Here is a 17,196-nt window from a genome sequence, read left to right on the forward strand (position 1 = left end):
TAGACAAGGATTCAGTAGGATGGTTGGTGTTGTTTACAGTCTGGCCTCTGGATGCCAAAGGGCTGAAGAGGCAGGAAGGATTCCTCGCAGCTGCTTCTCAGGTGAGGCTGAGGCTCCGACTGGCATCAGCCTCTCTTTCCTGCTGAAAAACCAAGCTGAAGCAACAATGACTTGCCCAGGGCCACACACCAAGCTTGAGACCAAAATAACCCTGACTCCTCCTCCTTCGGGGCTCTAACAGCAAGGTGCCTTATTATGGTACTATCATTCCAATCTGAATCATTGCAAATGCTTCTAATTGCAAGCCTGGGGTGAAGTGTAACCACCGTGTGACTCTAACTGCAAGCAAACCTAGGTACGAATGACTGGAGTTTTATAAATGCCTGAACATGGCATTCTCCCCATATCTCTTACCCATATCTCCTCAATTTTCCTAGTTCCAATTTCACATATGTACATCAAATATTATGACTTCATTCATCCACTCTTCCTCTCTTCATTCCTGTACTTCCTGTGCCCTTCCCCTCCCCCACAACATATGTTCCAGCGTCTTGGTATTCACTTTGTCAGACTGTAAGTTAGTCAAAGGAGTTCCACCACTGGAATTCCCCCCTGCATATACCATACTTTAGTCAATGTGCGTGTATGTATGTGTGTTTAAAGAAATTAATCTGAAATATTGCCTTCAATTTGTCAGGTTATTGGGATTCGAATGGATGCCATTCCAAACGGCAAGAGGGGGCTAAATTCTAGGTATTGCTAAGCAAGTCAGTCCTTAGATGCTTTCTGTTTAGGTAGCCCACAGAATTACAGGTCAGTGTTTAAACTCATTTATCTCCCATGTTGGGAAGGGTTTGGGATATTATTAGTCATGTAAGTTAAGATCTGCACACAGGGCTAGACACGTGCTATGCTCAGGAAAGAAAGTAAATTCCATCTGGCAAATTGTTCTAACTGATTCATTTGTCCTCCAAGAGACGCCACCTACCTGCTGGAAGGTATTCAGGTAAGTGACAGGTGGGTGGGGCGTACTGAGTGTTTCAATCGCTAAGGTCTCAGCAATGTTTTACCTGTGCAGACTTCCGTGATGTCACACATTTCCTGCTCCAGATCAACCAATACCCTCCTCCTTCCTCCAGGCACCTGTACACGAAGTGGAGGCTGATCACACAGCTCAGCAGCCTAAGAAGCTGCTAGCTTCAGCCACAAGTCATGAGAGCTGCCAGGTCCCTGCTACTTTTGAGAGCCCAGATACACACTTGAAAAGGTAAGCTGGAATGTCAATTTTCTCCCTTGGCTATTAGACCTTAAAGGATCGGAAGGGTGAATCTGAATGACAAAACTACAGGCTGAATGGCTTGGCCCCTGGAGAGACTTTTGAGTTTAGATTCTGATATTCTTGCTGTACAGAACAGATCTCCCAGCTAGACATTTAATCCTTTTTACTTTGGTCTAATCATTAATCCAGCCTCTGATTGTCTGGGAAGTTGATCTGATTTTTTTTTTTTTTAACCCTAGACAGAAGGGGAGTGGAGGCATTTTTTTTGAAACTTAGTTCAAAGGTACAGACTTGTTCGGCCCGTGTTATGGGGTTTGGGATGGCTGAGAAAATTCTGAGACATCTTTACTTTGCTTTACTTTTTGGGTTCACCTCATCAGAGGCTATTTTGATCCATACCTACAAGTTGTAACTGGATTTTTTGTTTGTTTACCCCACAAAGTTTCTCAGATTGGTAAATTCTGTTCCCTAAGCAGTAACCCTCTGCCTCCAGGAACCTTCCCTAGTCTTCTTTAAAAAAGAAAAGAAAAGCCTCCAGTTCCCTTTATTCTTTGTCCAATGCTCTTCACAAACCTTCTACAGTCTTGTTAGAATTGTTTACCTTCAGACCCTACTGGCTGCTTTCTGACCTTTGCTTCAAGTAAAGATCTTCCCTTCAAAGCCACAAGAATGTAACTTCGGCTCTGAGTTTTAATTTCCTGAAACTCTTTTGCTTTTTCTGTCTCATTTCTTTTAATAAGCAAATACACAGAGGAGCATGTTCTGCCAGGACCTGGCTTTTAAAGTAACTTTATCTCTAGGGTCCATTTGTGTTTTCTTGAGCGGGATCTCAAGTCTTTATGACTTCTGTTTCTACTATCCTCAAGGACGCTATTGTTTGCAAAACTGAAGAAACCCTTCCTAGATTAAGCTCCTTGCTAGGATGAGCTAGGAAATTTGGGGAGAGAAATAAACCCCTTCATCAGCTGTTTTTCTGACAGGTAAATTAGCAGATAGATTTGCAAGACATTAATCTGTTAAGAATTATGCCTCTACTTATCCACCCAGAAGTGAAGATTATACGTATAAACTATCCAAGAGTATGAATCGAAACAAACCAAGAAATTGTTTGCTTTGGAAAAAAAAAGTTGCTTCTTACCACTAAGACTCTGCCCTGCCAATTTCTCTCTTACTCCTGGAAAGCTCATATTGCTCTCCTTCAACTGACCTTTGTGCCTATAATTTCCCCTTGAGCTTATGTTTGGAAGATGACTGCTGCTTGACCCTTAATAATGTTCTGACATGATCCAGTGCTTTGTCAGCATAGAGAAATGAAAAATAAAAATTTCCATGTCCAGAATCCACTGGATAAAAATGTGTATTTAGAGTCCTAAGCCTCTTAGAAGATTCATTCCCTCTGGTTCATATAGTTGATTGGTTTATGATTAAGCAGTTCATTTTATCAGTCACTGTATGTCTGCCTCTCTGGTTAGTAATGGAGAAAAGCCCTGATGAAACAGATAAAAGAAATTGACAGAGGCAATATCTAGAATGTAGTTGGTTTGTTCGATTGCTGTCTGAAGTTTGGGTGCTAATTCTATCCTTGGGTTGAAGTGAATATGAGGCCTAGTAAGAAATCAAGCACTGTCTTCAACTTACATCATGAATTTCTGTGATCCTCAGTCTCTTCCTTGGTGGGTCAAGGAATCAGAATCCCTATGATGTAATGTAGCCATGAGAAGTAAAGGAAAGTACTACCATGTAAAGCTTAGAGTACTTGATGCCTGCTGCTGACCCAGGGCCAAATACATGCCACACCCATTCTTGCTGGAGGAACTTTTTCTGCTTAGAGGACAGGGCTCTGAAGCTCTCAAGATAAAAGATCTGTGGTTGCAATGGTTAGGAACCCTGCTCTTCTTGTTATTGTAATTAATTGTAAGTAATTAACTCAGGGTTAACAGTTTAGAAAAGTATAGCAGGTTAGAGGGAGAAGAATGTTCCAACAGTGTTATTAACTTTACCTAACAAAGTCAGGTCAGGCACTGTGTCTCCAACAGACTCTTGACAAAGCTTTTAAGATGCTGGTTATTCCCAACCTCAAGCCTCACAAAATGTGGGTTTCCTGCAGACAGTTGTGTGTGTGTGGGGGGGGGGGGTGTGCTCCATTTTCATTTGCTAGAATCTGACATGTGCTTTCAATCGTGCTGCCTCTAAAACTAGCTGGGAAATCTACTCTTGCAAATAAATAAATGCCCTTCACAGTGGTCTAGGGAACAGATGGCCAGATTACTGCAACAAGAAGGGACAGCTGGCTTAGAACCTGCACCATCCTGAGGAAGGGAAGTTTGAGGTCCGCCTGGACCTCTTCAGGAGACACTGCCCTGTGTCCTTCAATGACCTAGAGTCATTGCATCAGAGCAGGTGCATTCCTGGGCCTCCAGATCTCATCCTATCCCAAATGGATAACACAAGTTTCCATCATTCAAGAGGAAGAGACAGTGGATCTGACCTCCAAGATACTGGGAGCCGCAGATAGGGACTCAGGGGAAAAGCCCCAGGTTCTCTGCCTAGTAGTTTTCTTCATCCTACCTCCATGAAAGTATGTTAAAAGGCTGGGACTTCTCAATCTGTCCTGGTCTTTAAAACAGAAGTTAGAGTGACTGCCCATCTAGGTGAGGGGTTGGACCCACTGGGAACACTGTATTCACTTAGTTCTCGATAGAACAAGGCTGCAGCTGTACATCTGGCATCAGATCACCTGGGCTCAAAACTCAGTTCCACCATGTGCTACCTGTGTGTCTTAGGAAACCCGCTTTTCCTGGGCTGTTGTAAAGATGAGTTGAAACATGTAAAGTTGGACCAGTCTCTGGCACAATGTATGCTGTTACTCATGTGTTTTCTTGAGTGGAAGCCATGATGTGAGTTCCAAGACAGATCCATGTTCAAGACCCAGTTAGTTCGGCCACATAATCACTAGCCTACATGCTTCCATTTGGCCATCTGGAAAATGGAGTCCTTACCCACCTCAGTGCTTTTGTGAGGAATAATTGAAATGGCCCGATGTGTAATGTCTGGATTCGATCAAGTGCCCTGAAGTGTTCACTACTGTCATGTTACTATATTGATCACAGATCTCTTCAGTCTTAATGCAGTCTGGAAATTAGATGGTAGTAAGCTGAGGGCCCAAAACAGAACCAGATTTCCAGAAAAGCTCCTGAAGGCTTAGAAGGAAAGCCTGTTAACAAGTATTATCTTGTTTATCTTGGCATTTCATTCAAGGGTGGGGCAACTGCCCAGTGATGTTGGTGTTTTGCAGAGCAGTGGGCAGGAGGCTTTGGTGAATTGAGAAACAGCCAGTTTCCAGGAGTCCTGCCTCTGGGCTCATCTCTCAGAGTCTCCTCTTCTCCTTGACCTTTTTATATTTGAATTTCCCACAGGAAGGGAAGAAAATTACATCCACTGGGATTTGGGCCACTTGTAGGCCACCTGTAAGCTGCTAGAACAGAATGCATGCCAGGGAGGTTTTCAAATGGGTCCTCCTCCTACCTCACCTTGGCATCCCTGGACTTCCTGGTGGTATGGAACTATTCTTGGCAGTTATGTACTGGAATTTCCTACACTCACTTTTACGGGGGTGGCAAATTTATTGTCCTCTGACAGGGCCTCCAAACAGTAGTAGGCTTTCCGGAACTAGGTGGAGGAAGGCCTGTGTCACTCGGCATTAATGAGATTTGGTCATTGACAGTCTCCAAAGGATGAGGGCCAATAGGAACACTGTAAAACCCACAAGCACAGAAAATTGTAACAGAACTAAATGAAATCAGCAAGAGAAAATGGGGGCTACCTCCTGTAACTTCCCAAGTTTGCCATCTCCTTGTCTCCTTCTGTTCTGTGTGACAAAAATATACCCATGACCTATTGGTTTGTTAACGGAAATAGATCAAAGCAATGTGAGGAAGCACTTCTTTATTTTATTTTATTTTATTTATTTTTTGCTGGTCTCAGGATTTGAACTCAGGGCCTTGTACTTGCTCAAGCTTGCTTACTCAGTTGGTGCTCTATCACTTGAGCCATGCCTCCAGCCCAGCTTTTGGAGGTAGAGTCTCAAGGACATTTCTGCCCAGGCTGGCTTTAAACTGTGATCTTCCAAATCAAATCTCAGCCTCCCTAGAGCTAGAATTCCAGGTGTGAACCACCAGTAAGTAGCTGGCTTGAGGAAACATTTTATTTGAAGTAGAGTTGTCCAAAAATGTAGTCAACTGTCAGGAACATGAACCCCTTGTCACTGTAGGTGCTTTGTTTTGTGATATGTTTAGTATCCAGTGGAAACATCATTTGTCAGATGGATGAATGAATGAATAGCAAAATGTTATTTTTCTTTAGCTGCTCATATAGTCCCCTATATGGTAGGTCTCGGAGTATTATTTTAGAGACTGAATGAGAGAATGTATGTCAAATACCCAATGTAGTATTTTACATGTAACAAGCTTCCCAATGGAAATAATAAAGTTTTGATGGTACTGGATTTACACTTAGGGCCTTATGCTTGCTAGCCAAGTGCTCTACCACTTGAGCCGTGTCCTCACCCTTGCCTTTTTTGCTTCAGTTTATTTTCAGAAATGGTCTTACACTTTGGTCCAGGGCTAGCCTTGGAACGAGAGATCATCCTACTTCTGCCTCCCTCCCATATGTAGGTGAGATTTCAGAATTGCACCAGTGCCCAGCTTTTTTTGTTTGTTTTTTGTCAGTCATGGGCTTGAACTCTGGGACTGGGTGCTGTCTCTTTGTTCTTCAATTCAAGGCAAGTGCTGTACCATTTGAGCTACAGTGTTGCTTCTGGTTTTCTGGTGGTTAATTGGAGATAAGAGTCTCACAGACTTTCCTGCCCAGACTAGCTTTGAACTGTGATCCTCAGATCTCAGCCTCCTGAGTAGCTAGGATTACAGGCACCTAGCTTAACAATGTGACTATGATTGTGTGTGTGTATGTGTGTGTGTGTGTGTGTGTGTGTGTGTGTGTGTGTGTGTGTAGGTCTGAACTTTCTTCCTATCTCCAGCTCCTAAGTTGGAATGAAAGGTGCATACCACAGTGCCCAGCCATTAATATTTTTTCATTTGTATTATATTCTAAAAAGGAAAAAAAAGGAATTCTTGCTCCAGATAGAGTAGATGACTTAGAAACTAGAAATCTACAGTTTTTAGGACAGTCGCTTTATTCCTGTTCTCTGTCCTCTCTCTTTCTTTTTTGGGGGGTCCGGTCGTGGGGCCTGAACTCTGGGCCTGGGCGCTATCCTTCAGCTCTTCAGCTCAAGGCTAGCACTCTACCACTTGAACCACAGCACCACTTGCGGCTTTTTTTTTCTTCTTCTTCTTCTTCTTTTTTTTTTTTTTTGCTTATGTGGTGCTGAGGAATCGAACCCAGGGTCTCAGGCATGCAAGGCAAGCATTCTACCACTGAGCCACCTTCCCAGCCCTGTCCTCTCTCTTTCTGAAAGGACTCTTCCTCACTACCCAGAGAGCCATAGTCCTTGAAACTTTTCACAGTGGAAACAGGTTCCATTCTAATTAACTACGAAGTTGGGACATTTTTTTTTTTTTTGGCCAGTCATGGGGCTTGAACTCAGGGCCTGAGTGCCGCCTCAGAGCTTTCTCACTCAAGGCTAGCACTCTACCACTCTGAGCCACAGCGCCACTTCTGAAGTTGGGACATTTTTTAACAAGGAACATATGACTTAGAATGTATAGGCTTCCACCATTATCTTGGAGTGAGTCTTCCTAGTTTCTTGCATTTAATGTATTCATCAGAGGGATACAAAAGACTTTGCCAAGAGCAGAATGGAATCTCTCCAAGGATTCCTTCAACAGCCTCTTGGCTCAAAGCACGGCCATAGCACATGTGATGGGGACATGAAAATATGTCATTGCTCTCTGTCAAGGTGCTGCGCATAGCTGGCTCATGACTATGTCCATCAGTCATGTGGCCTTTTCTGAATAGAACGCTGCATGTTTAGGCTCCTGCACGCTCACATTAATTCATGAGTCACAGTGTGTTTTTGAACTCCTCATTAAGTATTGTTGTCATACCTGTATTACGTCTCCTGCAGCACGCACACAGTCATCTATTCCATCGGTGGCCTTTTCCCCTGAGGTTCTTGCAACTTGTTTTATAGTCATTTCTGAAGATTTCTGCATTCAAACATACTAATACATTAAAGGGAAATAATTTAAAATTTTATTGTTATTATAAGGGTGATGTGCAGAGGAGTTACAGTTACATAAGTCAAGTAAATGAATACATTTCTTTTTTGGACAATGTCACCCCTTTTCCTCAATCTCTCCCAGTTTTTCCACCCCATCACCACCCACAAGTTGTATAGTTCAACATAGAGTCTAGTGAGTACCACTGCTGCATTTTTTCACCCTTTGTCCTATTTCTGTGTTCCCCCTTACCTTCCAAAAGACAGATAAATGAACCCTCCAAAGACAGATAAACATGACAAAAAGAAAACAAAACAGCAACAAAGAAATAATGACATTTTTATATAGGAAGGAATTACCATCCCTAAGTACATAGCATTCTAAGTGGCTACTAGACATTTACTCTATCCCTAAGTTGTATAGAAAAGCATTGTTGTACATAAACCAGGGCTATTAACCCCTGTTAGAGGGGAACACCTCTAGCTACACACAGTCATTTCTGTTAGTTTCCTTCGGTTGCCATTACAAATTTCTTTCAACTTGGTGGCTTAAATCTGATTTGTAATGGGCAACAAAGGCTCATACTTATAATCCTAGCTACTCAAGAGGCTGAGATCCAAAGACCACAGTTTGCAGCCAGCTTGGGCAGGAAAATCCATGAGCTTCTTAATCTCCAGTGAACCACCAGAAAAGCTGGAAGGGGAGCTATGGTTCAAGTAGTAGAGTGCTACCCTTGAGGGACAGCACATAGGCCCTGAGTTCAAACCCCAGTGCTAGCAAAAACAAACAAAACCTGAGGTTTGTTCTTTCAGTCCGAGTTTGAAATGAAAATGGCAGCCGGGCCTCCACAGTCCCACTCAGGCTGGAGGATGGAATCTTCTCTTCCCTTCCAGCTTCCAGTGCCTTCAGACAGTCTTTGACTTGTGGCTGCACAATTCCAGGCTCTGCCTTACTCTTCACATCATCTTCTTCTCCATATTTATCTCTTCTTCTATCTTTTATAAGGTTACTTGCTATTGGATTTAGGGACCATTCAGATAACTAAAGATTATTTCATCTTAGGATCTGACCCTTAATGATGTCTTAAAAGACTGCTTTTCCAATGATCCCATATTCCTAGTTTAGGTGTTAAGATGTGGACATATAGCTGGGGGAGCATCGCATTTCCCTCTCTATTCCACAACTAATAAATACTCTCATACACAGGCCCCTCTAGAGGCTTCTAAAGATTTTTTTCCCCACATGTAGCTAAAATATTAGGCAAATTCCAGGCAATAAGAAGTGGACCAGGCAGCCTTTACCACCACCATTGTTTTCATCCCTGCTTAAGGCACAGTAGTATGGGTTTGTACTATGAAGATCTAACGTGTTCTTCCAGTCAACATGGGGGTAGATCCACTGAAAGAAATCGATAATGGCCACCATTGATTTCATAGGTAGGAAAAAAAATTGTATGTTAAGGAACTGATCATCCCATTAAGTTCTGAATTCGTCCAACTATAATAAGTGGGTAAGTGTTCCGGGTGCCACAGTTTCAAAGAGACTTAAACTAAGATGCATCCTGAGTGAACCATTACTACCACTTTAGACTACCCAGGAAGACTTTGGAAAGGATCAAAGAAAAAAACAGTAATGACAAGAGAGAATCCACCAATGCTGTCTTCAATGGGGGTGGGAACAGTGTGGTATGTATTACCCTGAAAGGCAGAACAAGAGCCCAAGGTCAAAGAAACAAAAGAGAGCAGTCAATCTTTTGAACACTGGTGAGAAGTCCATTGCTGCAAATGTTTTAGTTAGAAGCTAGTGGGTCTTCCTTTAGAGATACTGAAGAACTTTTCCCCACTTAGGTGAGAATCTAAGATCCTTACCCAACTCAGAATCTTATAACTTCTAAATAAAGCACCTTAAAACCTCAACTGGAATTCATCACTTGGGTCCCCAATGCCAGCATGCACACTTTTTCCTTGATGGAAATATTGCCCAGCTTCTTCCATGTACCTGGATTTCTTTACACCAAACCCATCCCTTTTGTGATCCTTCCAGATAACTGTCCATTCCTTTACCTTCCCTGTGAACTGTTCTGGGCTACCGTACATAGCTGTCTTGTTCCTTTATTTCCCAAGCTTGTCTAGGGATCCTGCTTGGAGGTATCATGTTCACTGTTGTTTATTGTGTATTTTCTTGCCATGTTTTAACTATTTTCTCCTATGTGCAAGCTCTGTTTCCTAAACAGACATAACCTTAGTGAAGACAAAACTGACTTCCCTATGAGTGCTCCCACAGAGGTTAAGAGGAATGCTGGGCATGGACCTGTAGAATTGATTAGCAGGAAAATGGTGCAAATTCAGGCATCTTTCTTCATGTTCTTCTCTCCCTAAAACTTAATTAGCTGTTTGGGGGGGAAAGGAGCATTTCCTATTGTGTGTTAGCTGAAGTAGCAGCAGACCAACTTGGCTTCTTTTTCATTCTTCTCCTCGGATGTCAGCTCTGCCCAGGATCTGGTAGCTGGGCATGAACAGGCCTCTGGGTCAATGCAAAGCACTCTGTCTTAATTTTTATTGTCTGGATTTTTCTATGTTTACTGACTTGGAAATGGAAGGTCATCCTGTCTGGTACAGTCCTTATATACAGACCCCAGTATGGAAGATGTACCATGACAACCCAGGGAAAGGGAGGTGAAATCTCCCATTGTGAATGACAAGCTCTTCTCTGACTTGCTTGTGAATGGCCTTCCTGGCCTCAGTCTTCTTACTTTCTCATTATCCCTACTTTCTGCATGTCAGTGTTATTAGTGACTCCAGATGTAGCGCATTATCTCTAGTAGTTCAGTGTTCTTGTAATTTCCTGAAATGTTTCTGGCCTCTTTAAAGATCCTTTATATGTTTTCCTGTGCCTGTGCAGATCTCATTAATGAGTTGCTTACTCCCTCTTTGAGGCCATTGGTTTAGATGTGAAGCATTAAAGAGTGACCACAACCCTGGCAGTAGCCATGGGCACTTGGTTCCACTCACTTCCCTGCTGTGTAGACCTTATCCCATACATATGACACACAACCCCTGCTCCCAGCCCCAGCTCTTGGGTCGGAGACAATTTATGTCCCATCGGCAACCCTTTGGATTCAGAATACTAAGGCATCCCCATATGTGTCCCTTTGTATTCACTAAGGCACTTAAAGATTTGCATGCAAATCTTGTTATTTTAGTTCACAAGTTTGTTTTTTTTTAAGTTGATGGCACATTATTTGTGTCTTTAGCCACACCAAATTTACCTAGGCTCTACTGTAAACTTACTTTCTTTAATAGAGAATGGCAGAGTTGGCTATAGCTTTGTGAATTATCCCCTCAAAAAAAAAGTTAGAAATTATTTGGCTTCGCCACAGTATGTTTCCACTCAGAACTGTGCTCCCAACTGTCACTGTACACTGAACTGCAGACCCAGGAACAATCTGAAGGCATCTTAAGCAAACACTCTATCCCTGAGTTCCAACCAAAGCTTTAAAGCATCATTTTAGTGTTTTTGTGGTCTGGGGATCGAACCCAGGACCTTGGACATGTGAGCCAAGTGCTCTACCACTGCTCTACACTCCATCATCTATACTCTAACCCAAACATGAAGTCATCTGACCTAGGTTAGCCTGTGTGTTTAAAACATTGGAAAACATGATGGTTAGTTGACAGGTTTAGAAGATTTTGAGCCACTTTGTCATAAAAAAAAAATTACAAAGTACTACAGGCAGGGTGGCACATGCTTATGAAGTCAGGAAGACTGAGAGTCCCAAGACCACCCTGGGTTATATAGCTGAACCCTGCTTTTTAAAAAAATAGCAAATGGAAACACCACAACAGGGCAGAGCCTGGTAGTGTTTATTATCATTTATGCCAGTGTGCGGCCGGGTCGGAGAGGACCAGGTTCTTGTGTACTCAAGAAACAAAGCTCCTATGGGATCCACTTGTTTTGTAATCATTTGGGGAACTTGGCTTTAGACTGCACTGCTTTCCTTTTATTTGAAGCAAGTTGTTTCCCTGTCTCATGAGCCTTTCAGTCAGCGGCTCACCTGCATAACAATCAGGAGGAGCTACAATCAGTGCTGGTCTTGGTTAAAGTTTAGTGGCACACCTGTGAAGCCCTGGCTGGCAATTCTGCAGTCATCTTGCACCTGGCTGGTGGCCAGGTCAGGAAACATGGAGACCCACCTGAACAGCCAGTCCCAGGCTGCGCAATCCACACTCTTCTCTGTCCTTGGGGCTCTAGCTCTGCTTGCCTTTCACTTTTTCTTTTTAACATTTCTATTTATTAGTGAATTTCAGGGAATATTAATCAGTGTTTGTTTTGGGTGGCAAAAAGTAAATCACCTCTGACCATTTCTTTAATTGAGCTCTAACTCTTCTTGTGTTATCATGTCAACACAGGTTTGTTTTTTTTATCTTTCCCCCTCGCCACACCCCCAGTGCTGGAATTTGAACTCAGAGCCTCTCATTTGCTTGGTAGGTGTACTGTTGTTGTTGTTGTTGTTTTTGGTTTTTGCCAGTCTTGGGGCTTGAATTCAGGACCTGGGCACTGTCCCTGAACATCTTTGGGTCAAGGCTAGCACTCTACCACTTGAGCCACAGCACCACTTCTGGCTTTTAAATTTATGTGGTACTGAGGAATCGAACCCAGGACTTCATGCATGCTAGGCAAGCACTCTACCACTAAGCCAACTTCCCAGCTCGAGGTATACTGTTTAAGCTATGTCTATCAAGTCCTTTTTTGCTCTGATATTCTTTTGTTCTTTTTTCCTGATCCTGGGGCTTCAGCTCTGGACCTGGGTGCTATCCTTGTGCTTCTTTTGCTCAAGGCTCCTTTAGCCACAGCTGTACTTCTGGCTTTTTTGTTAGTTCATTGGAGATAAGAGTCTCATGGACTTTCCTGCCCAGGCTACCTCCAAACTGTGTTAACCAGATCTCAGCCTCCTGAGTAGCTAGTATTACAGGCATGAGCCACCAGCGCCCTGTCTTGCTCTGGTATTTTTGGAAGAGTCTTAGATAATATGTATGTAACACATTATAAACATACCCAATGTGTATACCTTTCTAACCCCTTCATTCTGGCAACTCTATCAGATAGGGATAGGCATTTTCTAAGGCCAGGATCCACTGAGGAAAATTAGCAAAGATTAGTGGCACATGGAAGCATGTTCATGCATTGTGGAACACAGAGCAGTTTCCACAGCCAGTGGGCTGTATTCCAAAGGTTATTCCTGAATGCATTCAGTGCAGGTGACATCACAAGCTCTTGAGTGATGCTCTTGGTTGCACCAACTCGTTTTGACTGTGGTCACCCAGTGCTGTGATCTGAATGTCCCTCCAAAACTTACATTAATGTCCGTCCAGTGCCAGTGGCTCAACACCTTTAATGCCAGGTACTCAGGAGGCTAAGATCTGAGGATCAAAGTTCAAAGCCAGCCTGAGCAGGAAAGTCTGTGTTAGCCTTATCTCCAGTTAACCAGTGAAAAGCCAGAACTGGAGGTATGGCTTAAGTGGTAGATTGTCAGCCTGGAGTCTAAAGCTAAGTAAGAGCTTGAGGCCCTGAGATCATGCCCCAATACTGGCACACACACACACACACACACACACACACACACACACACACACACACACACACAGACAAGCACCTCATGTTGAAATAGAATTGGCCATATATGTGAGTAGTGAGAAGTGGGGCCTATAACAGGCCATGAAGGCTTTGCTTTCCAATGGAGGAATGGGAGCTATTATCTCTGGAGATGGTTAATGATAAAAGACCTGGTTCAGTACTCTGGTGTGTTCTCTTTCTCTCTCTCACCACCCCCCTTTAAAAATTATTCAAGTAGTTGAATGGAGGGGTTTCTATTTAACATGTTACTTTCTGAGGACAATGCATCTTGATTCATATCACATGCCCTTGCTCTTGGATTTCCTGGTTCATAGTATGGTTACGGCAACAGAAAACAGACTGAAGCAGCCAGGAAGTCTGGAATTTGAAAATCAGGCCACAGTGCAACTGCCAGGTATCAGCCAGAGCTTTGCTTAGGAAAGGATGCAAAGATAAATGGCCAGCAACATGGAAGATCTGTGTCTCCTGGTGCTTTTCAAGACCAGATTGGTGGCTTTGCTGGCATACATGTCTAAAAAACATTGCAGGCTTTGATTTTGCCCCAAGTTAAAAGGCAGGACAATGCTTGGTCCTAAGTATTGACACCAAGAAAGTATAAAATTTCCACCCCACCTCATACACACATCCAAAGAAGGGCACTCACTAACCCTGCTCCCTCATACCAAAGCACCCCCTGATTTCTCCAGCCCAGGTCAGGACTACTGCCCAGGGCCTCACGGAGGCAATTTAAATGGTCTCTAAGTGACAGACCCACTCTCTCACTTGGCAAGGGAAAAATGATTTTCTATTTTCATTGTCTTTCCTCAGTTCAGCAAGGCTCATGTATTTCTAAAATGGTAATACACCATGAAATTACAAGAGGAACAGGAACTAAGAACTACCAGGCAAATGGTACTCGTATTTTTAAGTATTTTGAGGCCAAAGGTCTACCTAGTTCTTTGCTCTAGAGCAAGCACTGCTTGTTCAGCCAGTCCTCTCATAATGTTTTTATTCCCATAGGCTTCTTTTAGTTTAATAATGTAAATTATTAAGAAAAGATATATAACAGTGTTTACATTAATATTAGATGAATAAATTCAGTTACCACATGGGTAAGTGCCAGGAATTCAAACTGCTCTTGGAAATGGAGACAGAGAAGAGGAAAGAGGTAGGGAGGGGAGGAGAAGGGAGGGCAGTGAAGGAAAGGGAAGGGAGGGAAAGTAATATTAGAATTCAGCATGGAGATGCTCAGTAGAATCAAGGAATCTTTTTTTTTTCTTTAAAAAAATGTATTTATTTATTTTTATGCCTATCCTGAGGCTTAAACTCAGAGCCTAGGCACTGCTGAGATTTTTTTTTCTCAAGGCTAGCATTCTACCACATCTCTACTCTGGGCTTTAAAAAAAAAATGGTGCTTAATATTTTCCCGCCCAGGCTGCCTTTGACCCACAGTTCTCAGATCTCAGCTTCCTGAGTAGCAAGATTATAGACATGAGCCACTGGCATAATTTATTAAGTAATTGTACAAAGGGTTTCAACTCCACAAGTCAGATATGAGCATAATGCATCTTGGTCAATGTCACCTTTTCCATTGTTCTTCCCATCCCATCCTTACCCTCAGACTATATAGTTCAATTTTTACATATTATACACTGAATATAATGACTGTATTTGTTCTGTTTTCCTCCATTTGGTTCACCTCGTCTTTTTACCACCACTCCAAGGAAACTTTTTTTTAAGAGATCTTTGACATATCTACTTGTAGTAAGGCCTAAGAGACTTAAAAACTTGTATGCTGAATGACTTCCATTATGGAGGTTCTGGTTAGTTATAATCAGGAAAGATTCTGGGAATTGAAGTGGAGGAAAGGTTAAGAGCAGAAAGCAGAGTTAGACAGCCCTGCCTGGTTGGTTTCCTTTAGGGTGTGACCAGCACCTTAGTTACATGCCACATTTCAATCTCCTTGTCTGTTCAACTAAAACCAAAAATATTCCTAGTGGCTTGCAAGGCTTAACTAACATTATATAATCATATTCTCTAGCACAAAGGAAACGTTCAAGAAATTGTTAGTAAGCAAAGTTAAGAAAATCCAACCACCTAAAACAAAGCACTCCTTGATTAGCACAGATTCATAAAAGGACTTTGTACAATCTGGTGCTTTATAATTCCTGTCTTCTTAAACTATGTTGTTTTTTTTTTTTCAGCAGAATCTTATGAGAATCTGAGTGTATCAATAAAGCATTGGTTAGGTATTATATACATCTATGGAACTATCATGGTGTAAACTCCTAATACTATTAATATGTGTGACTTTACATTTTTTTAAAAAAGCTGAGTGGCTCAGTGGTAGAGTGCTTGCCTCACATGCATGAGGCCAAGTTCAATTCCTCAGCACCACATAAGCAGAAAAAGACAGAAATGGCGCTGTGTCAAGTGGTAGAGTGCTAGCCTTGAACTGAAGAGCTGAGGTACAGCGCACAAGCCCAGAATTCAATCCCCATGATTGACCAAAAAAAAAAAAAAAAAGCTAAGTGGGAAGCTGGTTTGATAGCTTTGCATTATTGTAATGAAAAAAGTAAGGCAATTAATTTCAAAGAGAAAAAGGTTACCCCTTTGCTTTGGCCCATTGGCAGTGGCAGGAGGAAGTGGCAGGACAAAACATTTCCTTTGGTGTTGGTAAGCCAGGAAACAAAGAAAATAGAGTCCCATGATCCCCACTGGGTCCCACCTCTCAAAGGCTTTACTACCTGTCAATGGCCCCACCCTGATAGAGGAGGGGGAAAGCCTTTATTTTAATACACAGAACTGTGGGAGACATATATCCAAACCATAGCAAGTGGGTAAGAGTTCTCCCCTGTCTCCCTTTATTTCTGCAGAAAACCCAAGGCTTTTTATTATGTTTTGTTTTTTTGTGGGTCCGGTAGTGGGGCCTGAACTCTGGGCCTGGGCGCTGTCCTTCAGCTCTTCAGCTCAAGGCTAGCGCTCTACCACTTGAGCCACAGCACCACTTCCGGCTTTTTTTCTTATGTGGTGCTGAGGAATCGAACCCAGGGCCTCGAGCATGCAAGGCAAGTGCTCTACCACTGAGCCACCTTCCCAGCCCAACCCAAGGCTTTTTAAAGCACAGTTTAAAAACTAAAAGTCTGGCCTAAGCTACCAGTGGGACCAGTAGAATCTAGCCTGATTTCCTGTTACAGACTCTTCCCCATGAGAAAGAGCAGCAGCACCAGAGCTCATGGGAGAACACAGCCAAGCTCTTCTAGAGAATCCCAGAAAAATCTAGGGCTTTAGTCCACCCTATGTGAACCTTTCCCCTGTGAAGTGTATGATAACCTTTCAGATGGCCCATTTCCAGTTTCCTGTTTATTTTTAACTACTTCTGGTGTCACGGAAAGCATTTCCTGTGAGGTTCCAGTACCTTCTGTCCGCCCCAAGGATGAGTTGCAGCTCTGGAGTTTTCCATGGAATTTGATTGGAAGCAATGACACCCATTTCCTGTGCCCCCTACCTTTGCCTTTGGTGGCTCTATCTGATGCTAAATCAAATGCAGGGATTTCTAAGTTTTTCACATTCAGGGCATTTTTACTTCAATCCATCATCCAGCATGCTCATCCAGGCATCCAAACACAGGACAGAAATATAAACAGCCAAACTGGCTCAGTGCAAGTTTAAAGTCAATGTATTTTCTTCTGGAGATAAGGCAGTGTTCACACAAATGACCTCAGATTTCAATGAGAAAAGAAAAATATGTGCCACAGTTTGCGACTGCTATATGCTATTCCCACACATGGCTAGTTTCCTGGTGTATTAAACTTGTTCTGGGGGAAAGCTGAAGTCCTTTTTATTTTTCTTGGGAAATAAACATGGAAGGGATAAGGTAAGGTCCCCTGTGCTGAGTTATCGTGAGAGGTGACAGAGTCACAGTTTACACTGATCCCCTGGGCATACCTACAATGACTTCTGTGTGTGTGTGTGTTCTACCTTTCCTGATAGGGGACTCTCTGTGCACAGAGCCACATCATTCCTATCTCTTTCAGGATCGCTACTTCCAGCTCACACTTGGGGCTTGAAAAGTATTTGTTCACTGACTATCCAAAACACATCCTAGGTATAAATCAATCATGTTGA

The 17,196-nt window shown here is 42.7% G+C and overlaps 1 protein-coding gene across 1 annotated transcript in view; it reads left to right on the plus strand.

The window, feature by feature from the left end:
- The first annotated feature begins 1,128 nt into the window (after positions 1-1,128).
- Positions 1,129-17,196, plus strand: part of Lnx1 (ligand of numb-protein X 1) — a 108,478-nt gene continuing 92,410 nt past the window's right edge. Inside the window, exon 1 of the mRNA XM_070013121.1 lies at positions 1,129-1,267. The gene's annotated coding sequence lies outside the window, so the exon portion shown is untranslated. The remainder of the gene's footprint in view (positions 1,268-17,196) is intronic.

The sequence above is a fragment of the Dipodomys merriami genome, unplaced genomic scaffold, assembly GCF_024711535.1.
Source record: "Dipodomys merriami isolate MVZ:Mamm:240054 unplaced genomic scaffold, mDipMer1.0.p SCAF_9, whole genome shotgun sequence".
NCBI lineage: Eukaryota > Metazoa > Chordata > Mammalia > Rodentia > Heteromyidae > Dipodomys > Dipodomys merriami.